The sequence below is a fragment of the Meles meles genome, chromosome 20 (assembly GCF_922984935.1).
Source record: "Meles meles chromosome 20, mMelMel3.1 paternal haplotype, whole genome shotgun sequence".
In the NCBI taxonomy this organism is placed as follows: domain Eukaryota; kingdom Metazoa; phylum Chordata; class Mammalia; order Carnivora; family Mustelidae; genus Meles; species Meles meles.
Genome location: NC_060085.1, coordinates 56,813,531 through 56,841,238, shown reverse-complemented (window position 1 = coordinate 56,841,238; position 27,708 = coordinate 56,813,531).

The window sequence follows — 27,708 nt, the reverse complement described above, 5'->3', positions numbered from 1 at the left end:
CACATTAAGCTCTGGCTCCCCAGCCAGCCTCTAAACCTGAGGTCAACCTCATAGGCACAACTGTGCTTAGAGCCACAGCATCTAATTCTGAGCCACAGCATCTAATTACTGCCCCTAGCATCACATTCCCAGGGGCCCACCCTCTCAGAGCTCCCTGACTTCAGATGAAACCCTAGTATTGCTGCCTGCCCAGCTGCATATATGGGGGTCTTTCCCCAGGCCTCGCTTCCTAGCAGACCTAACGGTGAACGCAGCAGGAGCATGCTTGCCTTGAAGATGCTGCATCCATCCCATACTCAGGGCTTGTTAGACCCTAAACTGCTGGATCATGGACCCTGGTGTTTGCCTCCAAGGTTGGATTGTCTTCCTTGGGGCCCAAGAGGCAAGTGCTTGGACTCAGGTAATAGCTTCCTTGAGAATTACCCAATGTCCATCTTCCTCCCAGGCTGGATCATGTGTGAGCCTTGTTTAGAAATAGAGAAATGTATGGATAGGTAGGCCTGACTCTGTGCTCCTGGAGCCAGCTGAGTGCCTACAGATACAGCACTCCAACCACAGCCCCTGTCCTGCACCATTGCCTAAAGGTGGATGTTTTAAGGCTGTTGTTCAATCTGTGTGGCCTTAGTCTTCACAGGGCACTTGATGGAAGTCCTCATCTCATATTTCCCTCAAAGCCTGGATGTGGCGGGACTCCTTCTGCCATGCTCAACTCCTCCCCTCACTCTCCCTGCTTCCTTTCCCAACCCCAATATCTCTTCCAGAACTTATTAGAAATCCTTGTTTCTGTTCCCCTATATGATTCTGATGTTCTTGTGCTCTGTACATCAAGGATTCAAAAGCACAGATTTGGATGAGGGGTGGCATGGGAAACAGACCTGTTTCAATTTTCCTGTGGCTCAGCTAACACAGTATAGAGAGTAGCACACTTTGGTGGTGAGGAGAACTGAGCCCTGAATATGAGAGTGTGTTTGGGACTTAAGGATGCAGCCCAGGGTATCAAGGGTCCCAGTGGATAGATACACTGGGAGACTTATGCCTGCCTGCTGGAACTGCAGCTGCTCAAACATCTCTCAGTCCTGGAGCAGGTTGGACATCCTTACTGTACACAACACATGGGAGGTGGAAAAAAGAAAAAAGAGAGAGGGAAGCAAACCATAAGATACTCTTAGCAATAGAGAAGAAGGGGCACCTGCGTGGCTCAGGTGATTAAGACTTTGGGACAGGTCTTGATCTCAGGGTCCTGGGATCAAGCCCCACATTTGGCTTCCTGCTCAGCAGTGAGACGGTTTTTCCTTCTCCTCCTGTCCCTTCTCTCACCCCTGCATGGGTTTCTCTCTCTCTCTCTCTCTCTCTCATTTGAAGATTATTAAAATCTTAAAAAATGGAGCTCAAACTGAGGGTTGATGGAGAGAGGTGGGTGGGGTTGGGCTTCATGGGTGATGGGTATTAAGGAGGGAGGGCACTTGATATGATGAGTTCAGGGTGATTGTTGTATCCAAGTGATGAATCACTCAATTGTACTCCTGAAACAAGTATTGCACTATATGCTACCTAACTAGAATTTAAATAAATTTTGAAAAGAAAAAAAATCCAATGAAAATATGAAAATAAATAAAAGTAAAAATAAATACAAGCCTTCTCAATGCAGTCATTAAAAGAGCATGAGAATGGATTTTAAAAACAGAAGAACCTGCTTCAAGAAACTCATTAGAAGAAACTGTAATCGTCAGAACACAGATCAGTTAAAAGGAAAGAAGCAGAAAAAGTTAAGCCACCGTGCTAAGACAAATGAAATGTAACCCAGAGTAGCTACATTCATTTCAGACAAAGCTGACTTCCGATCCAGGAAAATGAGCAGGGATAGAGAGAGGCATCCTCTAAAGAATAGGGGGTCCATTCTCCTATAAGACATAAGCCATCCTTCACCTATATGCACCTGACAATTCAGCATCAAAATATGTGACACAAAAACTGTTGATGATGGGCGCCTGGGTGGCTCAGTGGGTTAAGCCGCTGCCTTCGGCTCGGGTCATGATCTCAGGGTCCTGGGATCGAGCCCCACATCGGGCTCTCTGCTCAGCGGGGAGCCTGCTTCCTCCTCTCTCTCTGCCTGCCTCTCTACCTACTTGTGATCTCTCTCTGTCAAATAAATAGATAAAATCTTTAAAAAAAAACTGTTGATGATGGGAAAGCAACATGGAAAAATCCACTCCCCTGGGGACTGGCTTTTGGATACCCAAATTCACTATTCCAGCATGAAACCCTGCTCTTTCAGGAACTGATACCTGCATCATGCATAAAGTCTTCAAGGATGAACTGAACAGTACCTTCAGTGCACAGAATCTAGAAGAGATTCATGAAATAATGTATCTAGAACAGCAGGATACACAATCTTCCCGAACTCAGTGGAGCATTCACCAGAATAACCACATTCTGCGGGGGGAAAACCCACACCTCATCAAATTTAAAACAAGAGACCTCATACACAGTATGTTCTCAGACCCAGAAGAATGTGACCATAGAAGTCTAAAGCAGAAAAACAACTAGAACATCCCAAAATCTGTCGAGGCTACACAACACATGGATCAAACAGACAACACTCAAAAGGAATGCTCAAATATTTTCCAATTAGTGAAAATGAATATACAACTTTATAAAAATGTATGGACTACTATTAAAGCAATACTTTGAGGAAAATTTAGAGCACTGAATACATACACTAACAAAATAAAGATCTGAAGCAAAAAGTCAGATAAAAGAACAATGTAAGTCTCAAGCAAACCAAAATAATAACAATAATAATAATAATAATAAGAAGAAGAAGAAGAAGAAGAAGAAGAAGAAGAAGAAGAAGAAAGAAAGAAAGAAAGAAAGATGGAATAATCTCTGCAGAAATTGATAAAATTGAAAATGGGAACTCAATAAAGAAAATCAGTAAAACCAAAACTAGTTCTTTGAGAGGATCAAAATCGGGGCAAATATATTTGGAATTCTTAGGTCTCCTTGGTGGACAGACCCTTTAATTATCATGTAATGCCCATTTTCATCTCTTCTTACAGGCTGGGTTTTAAAATCTTACGTTGTCTGATGTAAGGATGGCTCTTCTTGGTGTGTAGCTACTCTGGCTTTCTCTTGATGTCAATTGCATAACAAATGTTTCTGCATCTCCTTGCTTTTTGGTCTGCAGATATCTGTAGTTTTAACATGAGTCACTCTCTATTTTTTTAAAGATTTGATTTATTTATTTGACAGAGATCACAAGTAGGCAGAGAGGCAGGCAGAGAGAGAGGGGGAAGCGGGCTCCCCATTGAGCAGAGAGCCCGATGTGGGGCTTGGTAACACCGATCCCAGGACCCTGGGATCATGACCTAAACCAAAGGCAGAGGCTTTAACTCACTGAGCCACTCCCCTAAAGTGAGTCTCTTATAGACAACCTACAGTTGTTTTTTTGTGAGTGGTTGTTCTACCCATTGTGCCCAGGGCAGGGCAGCCATTAAAAATAAGCACATTGGCCAATGGACCAAAATAGAGAGCCTGAAAATAAACTCACACATACATGGCCACATGATCTTTGGCAAGGATGCCAAGGCTACACAATGAGGAAAGAATAGTCTCTTCAACAACTGAAAGAAGGTAAAAGCAACCTACAGAATGAGAGAAAATATTTTCAAGTCTTATATCAGAGAAGGTGTTAATGTGCAAAAAGGAAAAAAAAGGAACTTACCAAATTTGGGAATGGGGAGAAAACTTGAATCAATTTGCTCCAAAGGAAATAAACTGATAGCCAACAAGCCTATGAAAAGATGCTCAACCTAACTAGCCATCAGGGAAGTGTAATCAGAACAAACCCCACATCTGTTGGGATGGCTTTTATCAAAATATGAAACAAGCATAAATAAACAAAAACCACCCCCAAAACAAAGCAGGTGTTGGTAAGAATGTGAAAAAGTCAAATTTGTGTATGCCATTAGTGGGCGTGGAAAATGGTTCAGCCATCACGGAAAACTGGGTTGAGTTTCCTTACGTTGCAAAGAGAAGTCCCTGAGGATCCAGCAATTACACGTCCAGGTGTTCGTCCAAAGGAAATGAAAGAAGCCTCTCGAAGGTACACCTGCAATTTCATTCTCATTGCAGCATTTCCACAGTAGCCAGGATATGGAAAAAGGCCATCGTTCATGGACACAGACTATAGAAGAAATGTGGTATATCCATACCATGGAATATTATTTAGCCTTAATAAAGAAGAGAATGCTGTCATTTGTGGGAACATGAAAGACCTGGAGCACATTAAACTAAGTCAAATAGGAGAATGACAGAAAAACAAAGACTGTATGATTGCCAATTCCATGAGCAGTCTAAAATAGTCAATGTCATGAAAGCAGAAAGCAGAACGGTGCCAAGCACTGGGGAAGAAGGGAAGGGTGAGTTGCTCTCCTATGCATGTGGACATTTGGTCATGCCATATGGAAGTAGAGACCTGCTGCTCAGTATGTGCATTCAATTAACAATATGGGCTGTCTACTTCCAAAACTGGTCAAGAGCATAGATGTAATGTTATGTGAAGTTTTTTCCCCACTGGGAAAGCATGAGTAAAAGAAAACACAGATGTTAAAAGGAAAGAAAGAAAAAAGAGGAAGAAAAGAAGAAAGGAGAGTAGTGTTTGGGAGGAAGGCAAAAGGGCCACACTGTGGGTTGAGAAGATAACAGAAAGGCCCTCTCTGTAGCTGTTAAAGATGTCTGCACAGCACTCACTGCTGTGAGCTGGAGTCTGTGTCCTTTCTCATCTCCATTCAGGAAGGAGCCAAATATCATCCAAAGTGTGTACAAGGTGCCCTCAGTTAGTACTGCTTCTCCAGATCTTGAATCTTTGGAATCACTCACCAGCAGTTGAAACTATGTACTACAGATTGAGGATTTTTAGGACTCCCTTCCATCAAGTAGACTGTTTCTGGGGAAAATGGGCGACCTTTGAAAATCAAGCAGTCTCGTGCTTTTTCTTGTTTCTTTGGGGAAAATACCTCTAAGGAAATCAAATCCTATTAAAAACACATATTTCTCACAGGTTGATGCTCCAAAATAAAAAACTTAAACCATGACATGGCTCCATGTCCATTGCTATTGACTTAAAATAACTACCTTGACTTGTTCATTGGCAGAGGCCTTCAGAATCACCCATCCCTCTCCCATGACCGATGGCTGGGAGATGAGTAGTGACACTCCTGTCACACTACTGAGATTCCCTTTCCCCACTGTGCCCTGCAAAATTTCCCCCTTCCTCCTCCTAACTAGGAAGCCAAGTGCCCACACTTATGCTCAGTCCCTGAAGAAGAAGACCTCTTGTTTCTCTTTTCCTATTACACTGTTTTTGCCCACCACACAGAACCACAGCGAGGATCAGTGGTGAGAGATTCATTCTCCAGGCGAGAATGAGTTTCATTCTTTTATTCCTTATTCTGAAGGTAAATGTTAGACCTTGGTGGGGAAAGAGGGAGTGAATTTCTCCCCCAAATTCCTGGGGCTCCTCCTTTCTAGATTCCCACCAGGTCTGCGTGGCACCAGGGGCAACCTGCTGAAGGAAGGAGCCATGCCCCAGCACTCAGTGCTTCAGAGAAGCTTAGGAAGACCCACTTAGATGAAGAGTGTTTTGAGTGGGTGAAATGGTGACACTGAGGGACTCTGACCTTTTACAATGTCACAAGACCTACCGTGAGGTGAGAGTCATCATTAAATGGAATTGTCACTGACTTCGTGACAGAAATTGTGACGCCTGATTTCGTCCATTTTGTGGACAGTTCTCCTCTTCCTGGCTGCTGATGAGACATGTATTCCTGGTTAATGGATGTGTATGTGGCATAGCGTGAACAAGATTTAAATTGTACAGTTTGATTAACTGATACATGCTTATGCATTCATGATGTATGGTGTTGGACATTTTTATTTGGAGAGTCGACACCATTAATTGTGATGTGTAGGGAAACATAAATCTAGGGAAACATGCAATGCATAACACACACAGAATCACACAAAAATGCACAATCAAAATCAGAGTCACTGCACATAGGTTCACATACTGGCACACCTACACCCTGCCTGCAAACCTACCCCACTTGCTTCTGGGGACTACACAACGTGGCCACAGGTCTTTACCTAGAAATTCCCTTTGTGTCACCCCATGCCCTATTCTCAGTCCCACCATGAAGCTGGAATCAGGTGGCTCTCAACATGAAACCTCCAAGACAGCCCCACCTTTCTCATCTCCCAGATTTCTCCTCAGCAAGTGAGTGACTCCAGAATACATACTGCCTTCACTATCCCCGTGACCAGTCTGCTATTACAGAAAGAAAATGCTCTGAAGATCAGCTCATCCAAGGTCCTGCTTGTAGAGCTTTCTTCTTATGTTGGTGACAGTAGAACCAGATGGGATCTGTGATAGAGACCAGAGAACCAAAAAGCAAGAAGAGAGGAAACCTACTCATGGACAAAGGCATCAAATTTTCCTAAAGCATGTGTTTCCCAAGTCCCTTTGTTTGGCAATTATGGAGTTATTTCCAGGGGGCAGAAATTGTTACTGGTAAAAAGATCACTACCCTGTGTGTTGCAACTGACACTCCAATTGTTCAAAAGTCTTTGGGTATTATGGAGGGCACGTATTCCATGGAGCACTGGGTGTGGTGCATAAACAATGAATTCTGGAACACTGAAAATAAATTTAAAAAATCAATAAATTTTTAAAAAATGTCTTTGGAATCATGAATCCAGTAGGTAACAGATTTCACTTAACATTCATCCCACTAAGTAAGTTGTATATATCAACTGGCATGTGCATACTCACATTTTCACATCTTAACTCACTTTAAAATGCAATAGGGTTACAGGTGTACCTCAGATACAGAAAAGAAAGCTTACCTTGGGGAAAGATGGGGCCTTTCCCTCTGCACTGTCACTGGAAAGGTCTTCCATCCGGTCATCCAAGGAAGCTAGGTAGAGACACAGACACTGTGAGGACACTGGTAGGGCAGCTCAGGAATGGCTCAGGGAGCTTTGCCTGATGGGAGCCAGGGGCAAAATTGTATGGATGTGAGTGGTGAATAATGTGGACTGAGCTGCTGCTGGGCCATCATCCTTGCTGGATGAAGGAAGGCAAAGGACAGCAACAGGAAAGTAATTAGAAACATGATCTTTCCATTTTCACTTGAAGGAATCTAATCAATGAGAAATAGTCAACCTGAAAAAGGGCAAACACCCAAATGCCTACTGGCTATAATGAGAGAGTTCCAGGACCCCTCTGCCCATTGGAAGTTCAGCTAAGTTGCAAATATCTGTTTGACTTTTCCAAGACCATCTCTTTTCCAAGGATCTACATACACTACTACTGTATTTTTGCTTCAATTTTTATGTAAATTCAATCTAATTATCTTATAGTGTATTCTTCATTCCCGGGGTAGAATTTACTGACTCATCAGTTGCATAAAACCCTCAGTGCTCATTCTGTCAGGTCCCTTCCTTAATGCCCATCACCAGGTACCCCATCCACCCACATCTCCCCCCTAGGAACTCCCAGTTTGTTTCCTATCATTAAAATTTCTTGCAGTTTCATCAGTTTCATCTTTCTCTTATTTTTGTTTTTCCTTCCCTTCCCTGTGTTCATCTGTTTTGTTTTTTTAATTCCACATATCAGTAAAATCATATGGTATTTATGTTTCTCTGAATGACTTACTCACTTAGTATCATACCTTCTAGTTCCATCCACATCCTTGCAAATACAAGATTTCATTCTTTTGGATGGCTAAGTAATATTTCTCTCTGTGTATGTGTGTTTGTGTGTGTGTGCACGTGCGCACAACCATTTTGTGTATACATACTCTATCATCTTTATTGATTCATCTTTCAAAGGGCTCTTTCTCTATTTTGACTTCTGTGGATATTGGTGCTATAAACATTGGTGTGCAGGTGCCCCTTTGGATTACTACTTTTGTATCCCTTGCATAAATACCTACAAGTGTGATTGCTGGGCCATAGGGTAATCTAGTTTTAATTTTTGAGGAACCTCCATTCTGTTTTCCACAGTGACTGCACCACTTTGCATCCCAACAACAGTGTAGAACGTTCCCCTTTCCCTTCATCCTCAATGACGTCTGTTGTTTCATGGGTTGCTCATTTTAGCCATTCTGACTGTTGTGAGGGGTTTTAATTTGTCTTTCCCTGATACCGAGTGATGTGGACCATTTTCTCCACGTGTCTCTAGGCCATTTTGTAAGTCTCCTTTGGAGAAATGTCTGTTCATGTCTAATGTCCTTTTCTTGGCTGGGCTTTTTATTTTGTGTGTTGAGTTTGGTAAATTCCTTCTTGATTTTGGATACTATCCCTTTATCTGATAAGACATTTGCAAATACATTCTCCCATTCTTAAGGTGGCCTTTCAGTTTCACAGACTATTTCCTTTGCTGTGCAAAAGTTTTTAATCTTGATGAAGTCCCAATTGATCATTTTTTTGTTTCCATTGCCTTTAAACACATGTCTAACAAGAAGTTGCTGTGACCAGGGTCCAAGAATTTGCTGCCTATGCTCTCCTCTAGGATTTTGGTGGAATCCTGTCTCACATTTAGGTCTTTCATCTCTTTTCAGTTTATTTTTCTGTATGGATGTGAGAAAGGGATTGCTACTCTATTGCTCATCTCTTCTATATGATTTTATAATTCACTAAGTACCCAACAGAGGAAAATTTCAGAGACTGTGCCCTCTCCATCAGAGCTATTGGATATGGACATAAACAATATGTCAGAAAGGGAATTCAGACTATTCATTATCCAGGCAATGGCAAGGTTGGAGAAAACCATTAATGACAAAATGGAATTGATTAGGGCACAAGTGAAAGCCACCAGGGAAGATTTTAACAATGCTATCAAGGAGTTCCAATCTAATCTAAATTCTCTAACAGCTAGGGTAACTGAGGCAGAAGATAGAATTAGTGATCCAATAGAGAAAAAGGATCAGGAGGAGGCCTGGAACAAACAGCTTAGAAGTCATGAAAACAGAATTAGGGAAATAAATGATGCCATGAAATGTTCCAAGACTGAGATTATTACCTGCATATTCTCAGATCACAATGCTTTGAAACTGGAGCTCAATCACAAGGAAAAGTTTGGAAGGAACTCAAACACCTGGAAGCTAAAGACCACCTTGCTTAAGAATGCTTGGATCAACCAGGAGATCAAAGAAGAACTTCAACAATTCATGGAAACCAATGAGAATGAAGACACTTCGGTCCAAACCCTATGGGATACAGCAAAGGCGGTCCTAAGGGGGAAATACATCGCCATCCAAGCCTCCCTCAAAAAAATGGAAAAATCCAGAATACACCAGCTCTCTCTACACCTTAAAGAACTGAAGAATCAACAAACCAATCAAACCAACTCCCCACATAAGAAGGGAAATAATCAAGATTAGAGCACAGATGAATGGGATAGAAACTAGAGATACAGTAGAATGCATCAATGAAACTAGAAACTGTTTTTTTTTTTGAAAGAATCAATAAGATAAATAAACCATTGGGCACACTAATCCAAAAGAAAAGAGAGAAAGCTCAAATTAATAAAATTATGGATGAAAAGGGAGAGATCACAACTAACACCAAGGAAATAGAAACAATCATCAGAAATTATTATCAACAGTTATATGCCAATAAGCTAAGCAACCTAGATGAAATGGATGCATTGCTGGAAAACTATAAACTCCCAAAATTGAACCAGGAAGAAATTGACAACCCAAACAGACTGATATCTAGTAATGAGATTGAAACAGTGATCAAAAACCTCCCAAAAAACAAGAGCCCAGGACCTGACGGATTCCCTGGGGAATTCTACCAAACTTTCAAAGAAGAAATAACACCTATTCTCCTGAAGCTGTTTCAAAAAATTGAAGCAGAAGGAAAATTTCCAGACTCTTTTTATGAAGCTAGCTTACCCTGATCCCCAAACCAGGCAAAGGCCACACCAAAAAGGAGAATTTCAGACCAATATCACTGAGGAATATGGATGCTAAGATTCTCAACATGATCCTAGCAAACAGGATCCAGCAGCACATTAAAAAGATTATCCACCATGACCAGGTGGGATTCATCCCTGGGTTCCAGGATGGTTCAACATTCACAAATCAATCAATGTGATAGAACAAAACAATAAGAGAAGAGAGAAGAACCACATGGTCCTCTCAATGGATGCAGAAAAAGCATTTGACAAAATCCAGCATCTGTTTCTGATGAAAACACTTCAAAGTATAGGGATAGAGGGAACATTCCTGAACTTCATAAAATCTATCTATGAAAGACCCACAGCAAATATCATCCTCAATGGGAAAATGCTCGCAGCCTTTCCCTTGAGATCAGGAACACGACAAGGATGCCCACTCTCACCAATGTCAGAATTACTGGAATCCCTGAGGAAGAGGAGAAAGAAAGAAGACTAGAGGGTATAAGTGTAATTCACTAAAATCACATTTTGCTGTGTGGCTGTATTTCAAAACTTGGTTAAGTATCCCATTATATTGGTTCAGTGGGACACTGATTGATAGACAGATGGATGCTGAACCAGCCCTGCAGCCATGGAATAAGTGGCACTTTGTCATGGGGGAATAATCCCTTTAATGTACTGTTGCATCCTATTAGCTAGTATCATGGTGAGAATTTTGGCATCCGTGTTCATCATGGACATTGTTCTGTAATTCTTCATCATGGGGATGTTGTCTTGTTTTGGGATCAAGGTAATGCTGGCATCCTAGGAAGAGTTTGGAGGTTTTCATTCCATTTCTCTTTTGTGTAACAGCTTCAGAAGTATAGGAATAAATTCTTTAAATGTTTGGTAGAATCCCGCTGAGAGGCCATCTGGCCCTGGAATCTTGTTTGTTGGGAGATGTTTGGTTACTGCTTCAATTTCTTGCTGTCTTGGGGTCTATTCCAGTTTACTATCTTTCTGTTTAAGTTTTGATATTTTGTATGTTCCTGACATTGCTTCACTTTTTTCAAAATTGCCAAATTTTCTGCATATACTTGCTCATAATAGGCTGTTGTTATGATTTGTATCTTTGGTGTTGGTTGTGCTCTCTCCTATTTCATTGATGATTTTATCTCTTTGGGTGTTTCTCTTTGCTTTTTCATAAGTCTGGCTAATGGGTTATTGATCTTATTACTTCTTTCCAAAACAGCTCTTAGTTTCCATGATACATCCTTTTATTTTTAAATAAATACTGTTTTTCTTTTATATGTTCTACTGTCTTATTGATTTCTCTTTCATTGATTTTGTTCTTATCTTTATTATCTCACTTTTCCTACTGTAGAGAGGCTTTGTTTGCTGTTTTTTTTTTCCTCCAGGTCCTTTAGATAGGTGAAAAGTTCGGCTGTGTATTTCAGAATTTCCTTTTCTTGAGGAAGGACTGTTTTGCTCTACACTTCCCTCTCAGGACTTCCTTCACTCTATCCCAAAGGTTTTGAACTGCTGTGTTTTCATTTTCATTTCTGGCCACATAATTGGCAGTTTTCCTTAATTTCCCAGTAGATCCATTCATACTGTAGTAGGGATGCTTTCAAACCTCCATGTACTTGTGTTCCTTCCAAATGTTCTCTTGAGATTAAATTACAAGTTTTAAAGAATTCTCATGTGAAAATAGGCAGGGGGCAATCCCAATCTTTTGGTACTGGTTGAGACCTGATTTGTAATCCAGTATGCAATCTATTCTGAAAAATGTTCCATGTGCTCTGAAGAAGAATGTGTATCAGTTGCTTTAGGATGAAATGTTCTGAATATATCTGTGAAGTCCCTCTGGTCCAATGTCATCCCAAGCCCCTTTTCTTAAATGTTAAGGATTATTTACATTTACATAAATTTCTTCATGTTATAGCTATCATATAAATTGCTTTTCTCCTTTAACAATTTTAAGTGTTTTTATTTAAATTCCTTTTACTTAATATATACTCTATTATTAGTTTCAGGGGTAGAATTCAGTGCAACTTTGTATTACACACGTGTTCATTGGCAAGGAAAGCAAAAGCAAAAATAAACTATTGGGAATTCTTCAAGATAAAACTTGTGTGTAGTAAAGGAATCAACCAATAAAACTAAAAGGCACTCTACAGAATAGAAGGAGATATTTGCAAGTGTTCTATCAGATAAAGGATTAGTATCCAAATCTGTAAGATTTGTAAGAACTAATCAAACTCAAACAAAAGAACGAATCAAACTAATCAAACTCAAACAAAAACCAGTCAAAAGATGGAAAGAAGGCATGAACAGAAATTTCTGCAAAGATGACATACAAATGTTTCATCTTATGATCCAAGAGCATGAAACGGTCCTCCATCTTTTTGTGTCTTCTTCAATTTCTTTCATGAGTGTTCTGTAGTTCCTCGAATACAGATCCTTTACCTCTTTGGTAGGTTTATTCGCAGGTATCCTATGGTTCTTGGTGCTATAGTAAATGGAAACAATTCTCTAATTTCCCTTTCTGTATTTTCATTGTTAGTGTATAAGAAAGCCACTGATTTCTGTACATTGACTTTGTATCCTGCCACGTTACTGAATTGCTGTATGAGTTCTAGTAGTTTGGAGGTGGAGTCTTTTGGGTTTTCCATATAAAGAATCATGTCATCTGCGAAGAGAGAGAGTTTGACTTCTTCATTGTCAATTTGGATACCTTTTATTTCTCTTTGTTGTCTGATTACCATTGCTAGGACTTCTAATACTATGTTGAACAAGAGTGGTGAGAGTGGGCATCCTTGTCGTGTTCCTGATCTCAACAGGAAGGCTGCGAGCGTTTTCCCATTGAGGATGATATTTGCTGTGGGTCTTTCATAGATAGATTTTATGAAGTTCAGGAATGTTCCCTCTGTCCCTATACTTTGAAGCGTTTTCATCAGAAACGGATGCTGGATTTTGTCAAATGCTTTTTTGGCATCGATTGGGAGGACCATGTGGTTCTTCTCTCTTCTCTTATTGATTTGTTCTATCACATTGATTGATTTGTGAATGTTGAACCATCCTTGGAACCCAGGGATGAATCCCACCTGGTCATGGTGGATAATCTTTTTAATGTGCTGCTGGATCCTGTTTGCTAGGACCTTGTTGAGAATCTTAGCATCCATATTCCTCAGTGATATTGGTCTGAAATTCTCCTTTTTGGTAGAGTCTTTGCCTGGTTTGGGGATCAGGGTAATGCTGGCTTCATAAAAAGAGTCTGAAAGTTTTCCTTCTGCTTCAATTTTTTGAAACAGCTTCAGGAGAATAGATGTTATTTCTTCTTTGAAAGTTTGGTAGAATTTCCCAGGGAATCCGTCAGGTCCTGGGCTCTTGGTTTTTGGGAGGTTTTTTTTTGTTTGTTTTTTTTGTTTTTTAATCACTGCTTCAATCTCATTACTAGATATCAGTCTATTCAGGTTGTCGATTTCTTTCTGGTTCAATTTTGGGAGTTTACAGTTTTCCAAGAATGCATCCATTTCATCTAGGTTGTTTAGCTTATTGGCATATAACTGTTGGAAATAATTTCTGATGATTGTTTCTATTTCCTTGGTGTTAGTGTGATCTCTCCCTTTCATTCATAATTTTATTAATTTGGGCTTTCTCTCTTTTCTTATGGATTAGTGTGGCCAATGGTTTATCAATCTTATTGATTCTTTCAAAAAACCAGCTTCTAGTTTCATTGATACATTCTACTGTATCTCTGGTTTCTACCTCATTGATCTCTGCTCTAATCTTGATTATTTCTCTTCTTGTGTGTGGAGTTGGTTTGATTTGATATGAACAGACCATTCTCCAATGAAGACATACAAAAGGCTATCAGACACATGAAAAAATGCTCATCATCACTAGTCATCAGGGAGATTCAAATTAAAACCACATTGAGATATCACCTTACACCAGGTAGAATGGCCAAAATTGCAAGACAGGAAACAACGGTTGGAGAGGATGTGGAGAAAAGGGGAACCTCCTACACCATGGTGGGAATGCAAGTTGCTGCAGCCACTTTGGAGAACAGTGTGGAGATTCCTCAAGAAATTAAAAATAGGGGCGCCTGGGTGGCTCAGTGGATTAAGCCGCTGCCTTCGGCTCAGGTCATGATCTCAGGGTCCTGGGATCGAGCCCCACATCAGGCTCTCTGCTCCGCAGGGAGCCTGCTTCCTCCTCTCTCTCTGCCTGCCTCTCTGCCTACTTATGATCTCTCTCTCTCACTGTCAAATAAATAAAATAAAATCTTTAAAAAAAAAGAAAAAAAAAGAAATTAAAAATAGAGCTTCCCTATGACCCTGCAATTGCACGACTGGGTATTTACCCCAAAGGTACAGATGTAGTGAAAAGAAGGGCCATCTGTACACTAATGTTTATAGCAGCAATGGCCACGGTTGCCAAACTGTGGAAAGAACCAAGGTGCCCTTCAACGGATGAATGAATAAGGAAGATGTGGTCCATATACACTATGGAGTATTATACCTCCATCAGAAAGGATGAATACCCAATTTTGTAGCAACATGGATGGGACTGGAAGAGATTAAGCTGAGTGAAATAAGTCAAGCAGAGAGAATCAATTATCTTGTGGTTTCACTTATTTGTGGAGCATAACAAATAACATGGAGGACATGGGGAGATGGAGAAGAGAAGGGAGTTGAGGGAAATTGGAAGGGGAGATGAACCATGAGAGACTGTGGACTCTGAAAAACAACCTGAGGGTTTTCAAGGGGCGGGGGGTGGGATGTTTGGGGAACCAGGTGGTGGGTAATAGGAAGGTCACGTATTGCATGGAGTACTGGGTGTGGTGAAAAACAATGAATACTGTTACGCTGAAAAGAAATTTTTAAAAAAGTGGAAAAAAAAAGATGACATACAAATGGACCAAACACATGAAAACATGACTGACATCACTCGACATCAGGGAAATTCAAATCAAAACCACAATGAGAGACCACCTCACACCAGTCAGAATGGTTAAAATGAACAACTCGGGAAAGAGTTGTAGGCAAGGATGCAGAGAAAAGGGCACCCTCTTTTCACTGTTGGTGAGAAGGATAAATGGTGAAGCCACTATGGAAAACAGCATGGGATTTTCTCAATAAGTTAAAAGGATACTACTCTATGACCCAGCAATTGCACAACTAATTATTTATCCAAAGGACACCAAATATTGATTTGAAGGAGCACTTACACACCAATGTTTATAGCAGCAATATCCACAATTTTCAAAATGTAGAAAGAACCCACATATCCATCGATAGTTGAATGGATACGGACAAAGTGATGTGTGTGTTTGCAAAGGACAAAGTGATGTGTGTGTGTTTACACACACACACACACACATAGTGGAAAATTATGGATCATCAATGTATGAAGTTTCTGTACTTCTAACAACGTGGATGTTGCTGGGTTGTATTATCCTAAGTGACAAAATCATTCAGATAAAGAGAAATAGATGAATTCTCTCATAGGTGGAATTTAAAAAACAAAACCAATGAACACAGGGTATGAAAAAAGGAGAGAGAGAATAAGGTAAACCATCACAGACTCATTTTTTAAAAATTTATTTCCTTATGCTTAAATACATGCCTATCTATTTATATATCAATATCTGTAGTTATATGTACAGACACACACACACACAGTGAGAGAGAGTGCCTAAGTAGTGGGTTTGGGGGAGGGGCAGAGGGAAAGAATCTCAAGCAGTCTCCTCACTGAGCAGTGCCCTGATGCAGGGCTTCATCTCATGTCCCTGAGATCATGATCTGAGTGGAAATCAAGAGTCAGTCACTCAACCAACTGAGCCACCGAGGTGTCCCAGAGACTCTTATACATAAAGAACAGCCTGAGTGTTGCTGGAGGAGGTAGGAGGGTGGTGGGTTATATGGGTGATAGCAGGTACTTGTTGTGATGAGCACTGGGTGTTCTATGTGACTGGTGAATCTCTTAATTCAACTCCTGAAACCAATGTTACACTTTATGGTAACCAACTGGACTTTAAATAAAAACTTGAAAAACAAAAAGAATGTCCAAGCACAAAAAAAAAAATGGATTTTCATGTATACTATGGACATTTAATTGATGAAAGTATTGATGTTGTTTCATTCATTATAAGTAATGAACTACACTTAGGTCAGGTGATATTAATAGGGGAAACTGGAAGGGTGGGATATGGGAACCTCCTGTATTACTTTTCAGCTTCTTTGTTCATCTAAACCTCTTCCAAATGTCTTCTAATTCTGCAAAAGCTGGACACACTGTTTCAGGAATTGATCTATAATGCCCTATGTTCAGAAGGTACCTAAGGTCTATACATTGCACTGGAGACATTGTTTACTACTAAAATGCACTGAACATTGAGTGAGAAATACTACTGATGGGCTTAAATGTATTTAGTACACTTGAGGGGCACCTGGGTGGCTCAGTGCATTAAGCCTCTGCCTTCTGCTTGGGTCGTGATCTCACAGTCCTGGGATCGAACCCCCCATTGGGCTCTCTGCTCAGCAGGGAGCCTGCTTCCACCAAACCCCGCTCCCGGCCTGACTCTCTGCCTACTTGTGATCTCTGTCTGTCAAATAAATAAATAAAATCTTAAAAAAAAATAAAAATAGGAGTCAAGATGGCAGAGAAATAGCAGGCTGAGATGACATCAGGTCACAGGAGTTCAGTTAGATAGTTATCAAACCATTCCAAACACCTACAAATCCAACAGGAGATCAAAGAGAGGAAGAGCAGCAATTCTACAAACAGAAAATCAATCACTTTATGAAAGGTAGAATATGTGGAGAAGTGAATCTGAAGTGATGGGAAGATAGACCACTGGAGGAGGAACGGGCTTTGGGCAAGTGGTGGAGCAAGGAGCACAAAATCAGAACTTTTAAAGCTTTTATTTTCATTTACTTATTTGTCAGAGAGAGAGAGAGTGCACAAGCAGGCAAAGTGGCAGACAGAGGTGGAAAGAGAAGCAGGCTCCCTGCAGAGCAAAGAGCATCGCTCCAGAAGCTAAGTGGGTGTGGAGTTCTTGCAGGGACAGCATGGTCTCAGGTCCCATGGGGTCACAGAAGGATCAAGGGTGTCTGAGTATAGCAGAGCTTGCAGGTATTAGAGCGGGGAAGCCGGCTACAGAGATGGAGCCAAGAAGTGAGCTCTCAGCTCGGAGTTACCTTAAAACGTGATCCACAGCATCGTCAGGCCACTGCTCTTTGAATAGGGACCCCACAAGTGGCAGATCCAGGAAGACTCCCCTGGAATATTAGAGAAGCAGGAATCTGCTGGGTTTGGATACTCCCAATGGGGCTGTGTGTCAGAGACAGAAATGCTCTGTCACAGGCCGGGTGAACTCGGAGCACGGCCAGAGACCAGGTAGACAGGAGTGATTGAGTATATTTCTCCAAGGTGCACTGAGAAGTGGGGCCCCGAGTTCTTGGCTCCTCTGGGCTGGAGATTGGGAGGCCACCATTTTCGTTCCCATCCTCCAGAGCTCTATGGAAAGTGTTCAGGGAACAAAAGCTCCCGAGAGTGAACTCTAGCAGATTACTTAGCCCAGCCCCTGCCAAGGGCGGTACCATTCCGCCTCAGGCAAAGACACTTGAAAAAGTCTACAACAGGACCCTCCCTCAGAAGATCAGAAAGAACATCCAGCCAAGACCAAGCTCACTGATCAAGGAGAACAGGAGAATTCCAGAGGAGGGGAAAGCAAAGCATGGAATTCATGGCTTTCTCCGCATGATTCTTTAGTCTTGCAAAGTTAATTACATTTTAACTTTTTTTTCTTATTCTATTTTTTTAACTTTTACTCTTTCCTCTTTTAACCTTTTTAAACTAGTTTCTCTTAACAATACCTGTCTTTAAAAAATCTTTTTGAACCTTCATTATTATAGTATGTTTTATCCTTCATTATATCTAACTTCATTTTTTGTATATATATATAGGGTTTTGTGTTCTAAAAAACTTTTGGGATCTAGCACAGGGCTTTGTTCTAGTCTCCAGCCTGAGCAAATTCTCTCCACTTTCTTTTTCTTTCTTTTCCCAACCAACTTTTATTTAAATTTTTATGTTTTTAATTTCATTTTAGTATTACAGAATTCATTGTGTATGCACCACACCCAGTTCTCCATGTGATACGTGCCCTCCACAATACCCACAACCAGGCTCACCCAACCTCCTCCCCTCCTCCCCTCAAAACCCTGAGTTACTTCCTCCGAGTCCACAGTCTCTCATGGTTCGTCTCCCCCTCCAATTTCCACCAACTCTCTTCTCCTCTCCATCTCCCCTTATCCTCTTTGTTATTCCTTATGCTCCACAAATAAGTGAAGCCATAGGATAATGGACTCTCTCTGCTTGACTTATTTCACTCAGCATATTTTTTAAAATTTTTTTGAACTTCTTTTTCCCATCATTCTTGTCCCCACAATTAGGGGTCTCTTCTGGTTTGGTTAATGAACAAGTGTCTGGGGTCTTTGCCACACTTTTAGTATTTTATTCTCTTGTTCATATATTCTTATCTGTATAAAATGACAAGGCAAAAAAAAAAAAAAAACAAACCTCACCATAAATAAAAGAACAAGAGGCAGTAGCAAAGGGTAGGGACCTAATCAATACAGACATTGGTAATATGTCAGACCTAGAGTTCAGAATGACGATTCTCAAGGTGCTAGCTGGGCTCAAAAAAGGCATGGAAGATATTAGAGAAACTCTGTCTGGAGAGATAAAATCCCTTTCTGGAGAAATAAAAGAACTAAAACCTAAACAAGCTGAAATCAAAAAAACTACTAATGAGATGCAATAAAAAATGGAGGCTCTCACTGCTAGGATAAATGAGGCAGAAGAGAGAATTAGTGATATAGAAGACCAAAAGACAGAGAATAAAGAAGCTGAGGAAAAGAGAAACAAACAACTACTGGATCATGGGGGGGAGAATTCGAGAGATGAGTGATACCCTAAGATGAAACAACATTAGAATAATTGGGATTCCAGAAGAAGAAGAGAGATAGAGCGGAGCAGAAGGTATATTGGAGAGAATTATTGTAGCATATTTCCCTTATCCAGCAAAGGGAAGAAACATCAAAATCCAGGAGGCACCCAGAACCCCCCTCAAAATCAATAAAAAGAGGTCCACACCCCATCATTTAATAGTAAAACTTACAAGTCGTAGTGAATAAAGAGAAAATACTGAAAGCAGCCCAGGACAAAAAGTCAGTAACATACAAGGGTATAAATATTAGATGGGCAGCAGACTTATCCACACAGACCTGGCAGGCCAGAAAGAACTGGCATGATATATTCAGAGCACTAAATGAGAAAAACATGTGGCCAAGAATACTATATCCAGTTAGGTTATCATTGAAAATAGAAGGAGAGATAAAAAAGCTTCCAGGATGAACAAAAACTAAAAGAATTTGTAAACACCAAATCAGGAAATATTGAAAGGGGTCTTCTAAACAAAGAGAGAGCCTAAAAGTAGTAGATCAGAAAGGAAAAGAGACAATACACAATAACAGTCACCTTACAGGCAATACAATAACACCAAATTCATATTTCCCAATAGTTTCCCTGAATGTAAATGGGCTAAATGCCCCAATCAAAAGACACAGGGTATCAGAATGGACAAAAAAACCAAAACCCATCAATATGCTGTCTACAAGAAACTGATTTTAGACCCAAAGACACCTCTAGATTTAAAGTGAAGGGGTGGAAAACAATTTACCATGCTAATGGACATCAAAGAAAGCTGGGGTGACAATACTTATATCCAATAAATTAGATTATAAGTCAAAGACTGTAAAAGAGATGAGGACAGACACTACATCATACTCAAAGGGTCTATCCAGTAAGAAGATATAACAATTTTAAATATCCATGCCCCTAACCTGGGAGCAGCCAACTATATAAACCAATTAATAACAAAATCAAAGAAATTCATTGACAATAATACAATAATTGTAGGGGACTTTAACACCTGACTCACTGAAATGGGTAGATCTTCCAAGCGAAAAATCCACAAGGAAATAAAGGCCTTAAATGACACACTGGACCAGAGGGGCACCATAGATATATTCAGAACATTCTGTCCCAAAGCAACAGAATACACATTCTTCTCTAATGCACATGGAACATTCTCCAGAATAGATCTCATCTTAGAATATCCTTCTAAAGAATGAATGGGACAACCAGGAAATTAAAGAAGAATTGAAAAAATTCATGGAAACAAATGATAATGAAAACATGACTATTCCGAGGGAGACAAGATGGCGGGGAACTAGGAGGAGGCGCCATTTCAACCTGTACGCTAAAGTGAGCTGATTATCTACCAAGGAACTCTGATCACCCATGAAATCAGCCTGAGATTAGAGTTATACACTTCTGGATCTCTATGGTGGCAGAAGATGCCACTGGGCAGGTAAAGCGGAGTGGGAACGTTGGACTGATATCAGAAGATAAACAAAAGGGTGAGGGAGCCACCAGAACGACCCACTGGAAAGTAATACCCCAATACGAGAGTGCTCTGAGACTGGGGACCAGCATTAACTTGGAGTCTGGTTGAAAGCACTCAAAAAGAGCAAAGGATCGTGGGGGGAAATTGTGGGAAGCAGGGCAGTTGGGGACAGGGGCTTAGGTCCCTGGACCCAGGACATCCACCCCTGGTGCTGAGTCAGAGAGAGCGGCAAAGAAACCATGTCATGGTCCCTGAGCTGCCGGTGCGCCTAAGAGTGCCTGGGAGCGCTGGGGCAGCTGCTCCCTTGAGGTGTTGGGAGCATCACCAGCCAGCAGAATCACAGCCCTTGGCACTACCCACAGGCACAGACTGCACAAGCAGAGTCTGAGTCGCGCCCCACACCCTCCCCTGAGAGAGGCGTGTGCAGGCGCCAGCTCAGCACTCTCGGACCTGGAGAGTCTGAGCACTTTCAGCCCGGGCCAGCGTGAAAATCTCAGTGTGCTATCACTACTTGGGACCTCTCTGGTGGTCTGTTGTGGTTTTGGGTACAAGCAGGAGTTCCTGCGTCCCCAGGGACTGTGACTGGGAACATGCTCTGCCAGTGGCCAAGGAGGAATTTATGTACTCTGGAGCACTCAGAGGGGAACAGACTGAAGCTTCTCTCTGTGAGGGAGGTCTGGGTGCAGTTTGTTTTCCTCTAAACCTCCAAAAACCATCCAAAGCCGACAAGGCAAGAGAAAACAAATGAACAACAACAAAAAATACACACAAAAAAATCTTCCAGAGAACAAAATCCTGAAAAACTGATTTCCTCAGAGCACATCCCCTTCATCGGGGCGGGAGGACTTAACTCAGGGAACATCATTGACTGAGAACCCACGCGGCAGGCCCCTCTCCCAGAAAACCAACCAAAAAGAAAAAGAAAAAAAAAAAGAAAGAAAAGCAAACAACCACCACTACTTCATAGATACAACCTTTATTTTTAATTCGTTCTCACTATTCTGCTTCATTTTTATAGATAATTTTAACCTATTTACAATCACAGTGAGATGTCCAATACATCAAATTCCATAATAACCTTTTAACCTGAACTTTTTGATACATATACCTGTGTTTTTTCTTTGCTTTTCTATTTTTTAATTTTTAATTTTATTTTAATTTAGTGTATTCTTTTTTTATACTTTTTTAAAAGTTTTTAATTTATTTCTTATTTTTTCTATAAACATATAATGTATTTTTATCCCCAGGGGTACAGGTCTGTGAATCGCCAGGTTTACACACTTCACAGCACTCACAATAGCACATACCCTCCCCAGTGTCCATAACCTCCCTCCCCCTCTCCCAACACCACCTCACCCCAGCAACCCCAAGTTTGTTTTGTGAGATTAAGAGTCACTTATGGTTTGTCTCCCTCCCAATCCCATCTTGTTTCATTTATTCTTCTCCTATTCCCCTAAACCCCCATGTTGCATCTCCACGTCCTCATATCAGGGAGATCATATGATAGTTGTCTTTCTCCAATTGACTTATTTCACTAAGCATGATACCCTCTAATTCCCTCCACATTGTCGCGAATGGCAAGATTTCATTTCTTTTGATGGCTGCATAGTATTCCATTGTGTATATATACCACTTCTTCTTTATCCATTCATCTGTTGATGGACATCTAGGTTCTTTCCATAGTTTGGCTATTGTAGACATTGCTGCTATAAACATTCGGATACACGAGCCCCTTCGGATCACTACGTTTGTATCTTTAGGGTAAATACCCAGTAGTGCAATTGCTGGGTCATAGGGTAGTTCTATTTTCAACATTTTGTGGAACCTCCATGCTGTTTTCCAGAGTGGTTGCACCAGCTCGCATTCCCACCAACAGTGTAGGAGGGTTCCCCTTTCTCCGCATCCTCGCCAGCATCTGTCATTTCCTGACTTGTTAATTTTAGCCATTCTGACTGGTGTGAGGTGATATCTCATTGTGGTTTTGATTTGTATTTCCCTGATGCCGAGTGATGTGAGAACTTTTTCATGTATCTGTCTTTGCAGAAATGTCTGCTCATGTCTTCTGCCCATTTCTTGATTGGATTGTTTGTTTTTTGGGTGTTGCTAAGTTTAGTTTGCTAAGTTCCTTATAGATTTTGGATACTAGCCCTTTATCTGATATGTCGTTTGCAAATATCTTCTCCCATTCTGTCAGTTGTCTTTTGGTTTTGTTAACTGTTTCCTTTCCTGTGCAAAAGCTTTTGATCTTGATGAAATCCCAATAGTTCATTTTTGCCCTTGCTTCCCTTGCCTTTGCCGATGTTCCTAGGAAGATGTTGCTGCGGCTGAGGTCGAAGAGGTTGCTGCCTGTGTTCTCCTCAAGGATTTTGATGGATTCCTTTCTCACATTGAGGTCCTTCATCCATTTTGAGTCTATTTTCATGTGTGGTGTAAGGAAGTGGTCCAATTTCATTTTTCTGCATGTGGATGTCCAATTTTCCCAGCACTATTTATTGAAGAGGCTGTCTTTTTTTCCACTGGACATTCTTTCCTGCTTTGTCGAAGATTAGTTGACCATAGAGTTGAGGGTCTATTTCTGGGCTCTCAATTCTGTTCCATTGATCTATGTGTCTGTTTTTGTGCCAGTACCATGCTGTCTTGATGATGACAGCTTTGTAATAGAGCTTGAAGTCCGGAATTGTGATGCCACCCACATTGGCTCTCTTTTTCAATATTCCTTTGGCTATTCGAGGTCTTTTCTAGTTCCATATAAATTTTAGGATTATTTGTTCCATTTCTTTGAAAAAAAATGGATGGTATTTTGATAGGAATTGCATTAAATGTGTAGATTGCTTTAGATAGAATAGACATTTTCACAATATTTATTCTTCCAATCCAGGAGCATGGAACATTTTTCCATTTCTTTGTGTCTTTCTCAATTTCTTTCATGAGTACTTTATAGTTTTCTGCATATAGATTTTTAGCCTCTTTGGTTAAGTTTATTCCTAGGTATCTTATAGTTTTGGGTGCAATTGTAAATGGGATTGACTCCTTAATTTCTCTTTCTCCTGTCTTGTTGTTGGTGTACAGAAATGCAACTGATTTCTGTGCTTTGATTTTATATCCTGACACTTTACTGGATTCCTGTACAAGTTCTAGCAGTTTTGGAGTGGAGTCTTTTGGGTTTTCCACATATACTATCATATCATCTGCGAAGAGTGATAGTTTGACTTCTTCTTTGCTGATTTGGATGCCTTTAATTTCTTTTTGTTGTCTGATTGCTGAGGCTAGGACTTCTAGTACTATGTTGAATAGCAGTGGTGATAATGGACATCCCTGCCGTGTTCCTGACCTTAGCAGAAAAGCTTTCAGTTTTTCTCCATTGAGAATGATATTTGCGGTGAGTTTTTCATAGGTGGCTTTGATAATATTGAGGTATGTGCCCTCTATCTCTACACTTTGAAGAGTTTTGATCAGGAAGGGATGCTGTACTTTGTCAAATGCTTTTTCAGCATCTATCAAGAGTATCATATGGTTTTTGTTCTTTCTTTTATTAATGTGTTCTATCACATTGATTGATTTGCGGATGTTGAACCAACCTTGCAGCCCAGGAATAAATCCCACTTGGTCGTGGTGAATAATCCTTTTAATGTACTGTTGAATCCTATTGGCTAGTATTTTGGCGAGAATTTTTGCATCTGTGTTCATCAAGGATATTGGTCTGTAGTTCTCTTTTTTGGTGGGATCCTTGTCTGGTTTTGGGATCAAGGTGATGCTGGCCTCATAAAATGAGTTTGGAAGTTTTCCTTCCATTTCTATTTTTTGGAACAGTTTCAGGAGAATAGGAATGAGTTCTTCTTCAAATGTTTGGTAGAATTCCCCTGGGAAGCTGTCTCGCCCTGGGCTTTTGTTTGTTTGGAGATTTTTGATGACTGTTTCAATCTCCTTACTGGTTATGGGCCTGTTCAGGTTTTCTATTTCTTCCTGGTTCAGTTGTGGTAGTTTATATGTCTCTAGGAATGCATCCATTTCTTCCAGATTGTCCAATTTGTTGGCGTAGAGTTGCTCATAGTATGTTCTTATAATTGTCTGCATTTCTTTGGTGTTAGTTGTGATCTGTCCTCTTTCTTTCATGATTTTATTTATTTGGGTCCTTTCTCTTTTCTTTTTGATAAGTCTGGCCAGGGGTTTATCAATCTTATTGATTCTTTCAAAGAACCAGCTCCTAGTTTCATTGATTTCTTCTATTTTTTTGGGGGGGGGTTTCTATTTCATTGATTTCTGCTCTGATCTTTATGATTTCTCTTCTCCTGCTGGGTTTAGGGTTTCTTTCTTGTTCTTTCTCCAGCTCCTTTAGGTGTAGGGTTAGGTTGTGTACTTGAGACCTTTCTTGTTTCTTGAGAAAGGCTTGTACCACTATATATTTTCCTCTCAGGACTGCCTTTGCTGTGTCCCACAGAATTTTGAACGGTTGTGTTTTCATTATCATTTGTTTCCATGAATTTTTTCAATTCTTCTTTAATTTCCTGGTTGACCCATTCATTCTTTAGAAGGATGCTGTTTAGTCTCCATGTATTTGGGTTCTTTCCAGCTTTCCTCTTGTGATTGAGTTCTAGCTTCAGAGCATTGTGGTCTGAAAATATGCAGGGAATGATCCCAATCTTTTGATACTGGTTGAGACCTGATTTGTGACCCAGGATGTGGTCTATTCTGGAGAATGTTCCATGTGCACTAGAGAAGAATGTGTATTCTTTTGCTTTGGGATAAAATGTTCTGAATATATCTGTGATGACCATCTGGTCCAGTGTGTCATTTAAGGCCTTTATTTCCTTGTTGATCTTTTGCTTGGATGATCTGTCCATTTCAGTGAGGGGAGTGTTAAAGTCCCCTACTATTATTGTATTATTATTGATGTGTTTCTTTGAGTTTGTTATTAATTGGTTTATATAGTTGGCTGCTCCCACGTTAGGGGCATAGATATTTAAAATTGTTAGATCTTCTTGTTGGACAGACCCTTTGAGTAGGATATAGTGTCCTTCCTCATCTCTTATTATAGTCTTTGGCTTAAAATCTAATTGATCTGATATAAGGATTGCCACCCCAGCTTTCTTCTGATGCCCATTAGCATGGTAAATTGTTTTCCACCCCCTCACTTTAAATCTGGAGGTATCTTCGCATCAAAATGAGTTTCTTGTAGGCAACATACTGATGGGTTTTGTTTTTTTATCCATTCTGATGCCCTGTGTCTTTTGATTGGGGGCATTTAGCCCATTAACATTCAGGGTAACTATTGTGAGATATTAATTTAGTGCCATTATTAGCCTGTAAGGTGACTGTTACTGTATATTGTCTCTGTACCTCTCTGATCTACTACTTTTAGGCTCTCTCTTTGCTTAAAGGAACCCTTTCAATATTTCCTGTAGAGCTGGTTTGGTGTTTGCAAATTCTTTCAGTTTTTGTTTGTCCTGGAAGCTTTTTATCTCTCCTTCTATTTTCAATGATAGCCTAGCTGGATAGAGTATTCTTGGCTGCATGGTTTTCTCGTTTAGTGCTCTGAGTATATCATGCCAGCTCTTCCTGGCCTGCCAGGTCTCTGTGGATAAGTCTGCTGCCAATCTAATATTTTTACCATTGTATGTTACAGACTTCTTTTCCCGGGCTGCTTTCAGGATTTTCTCTTTGTCACTAAGACTTGTCAATTTTACTATTAGGTGACGGGGTGTGGACCTATTCTTGTTGACTTTGAGGGGGGTTCTCTGCACCTCCTGGATTTTGATGCTTGTTCCCTTTGACATATTAGGAAAATTCTCTCCAATAATTCTCTCCAATAGACCTTCTGCTCCCCTCTCTCTTTCTTCTTCTTCTGGAATCCCAATTTTCTAATGTTGTTTCGTCTTATGGTGTCACTTATCTCTCGAATTCTCCCCTCGTGGTCCAGTAGCTGTTTGTCCCTCTTTTGCTCAGCTTTTTTATTCTCTGTCATTTGGTCTTCTTTAGCACTAATTCTTTCTTCTGCCTCATTTATCCTAGCAGTGAGAGCCTCCATTTTTGATTGCACCTCATTAATAGCGTTTTTGATTTCAACTTGGTTAGATTTTAGTTCTTTAATTTCTCCAGAAAGGGCTTTATATCTCCAGAGAGGGTTTCTCTAATATCTTCCATGCCTTTTTCTAGCCTGGCTAGATCTAGAATGGCTAGAGCCATTCTAGATCTGACATATTACCAATGTCTGTGTTGATTAGGTCCTTAGCCTTCGGTACTGCCTCTTGTTCTTTTGTTTGTGGTGATTTTTTCTGCCTTGTCATTTTGTCCAGATAAGAGGATATGAAGGATGAAATAAAATACTAAAAGTGTGGCAAAGACCCCAGAAAAATGCGCTGTAACCAAATCAGAAGAGACCCCAAATTGTGGGGGGAGGGGGGGGAAGGGGATAAAAAGAGGGTCAGAAAAAAAAAGAAAAAAATTTAAAAAATAAAACAAATAAAGAAAAAATATAGGGGCGCCTGTGTGGCTCAGTGGGTTAAGCCGCTGCCTTCGGCCCAGGTCATGATCTCAGGGTCTTGGGATCGAGTCCCACATCGGGCTCTCTGCTCAGCAGGGAGCCTGCTTCCCCCTCTCTCTCTCTGCCTGCCTTTCTGCCTACTTGTGATCTCTCTCTGACAAAAAAAAAAAAAAAGAAAAAATATAAAAAGAAGAATATATATATATTAGATAAACTAGTCAAAAAACGTTAAAAAAAGTGTAAAAGTTTTAAAAGTTTTAAAAAATTTAGCAGAAGAAGAAAAAAGAAAGAAAAAAAATTGAATAAAAATTTGAATTAACCGCAAGACTAAAGAATCATGGAGAGAAAGCCATGAGTTCTGTGCTTTGCTTTCTCCTCCTCTGGAATTCCACTGCTGTCTTAGGTATTGAACCTGCTTTCCTTGATAGATGAACTTCCTCCTGGCTTTATATTTTGTTGATCTTCTGGGTGAGGGGCCTGTTGTAGTGACTCTCAAGCATATTTGCCCCAGGCGAAATGGCACCGCCCTTACCGGGGGCCGGACTAAGTAATCCGCTAGGGTTTGCTTTTGGGAGCTTCTGTTCCCTGAACACTTTCCGTAGAGTCCAGAGGGCAGGAATGAAAATGGCGACCTCCTAGTCTCCGGCCCAGAGGAGCTGAGAGCCCGGGGCCCCACTCCTCAGTGCACCCCCAGAGGACAGCACCCAATCACTCCCATATCCCCAGGCTCCAGCCACGCTCCGAGCTCACCCAGCCCACAACCAGTTCAAGGTAACCCCGAGCTGAGAGTTCAGTCCTCGG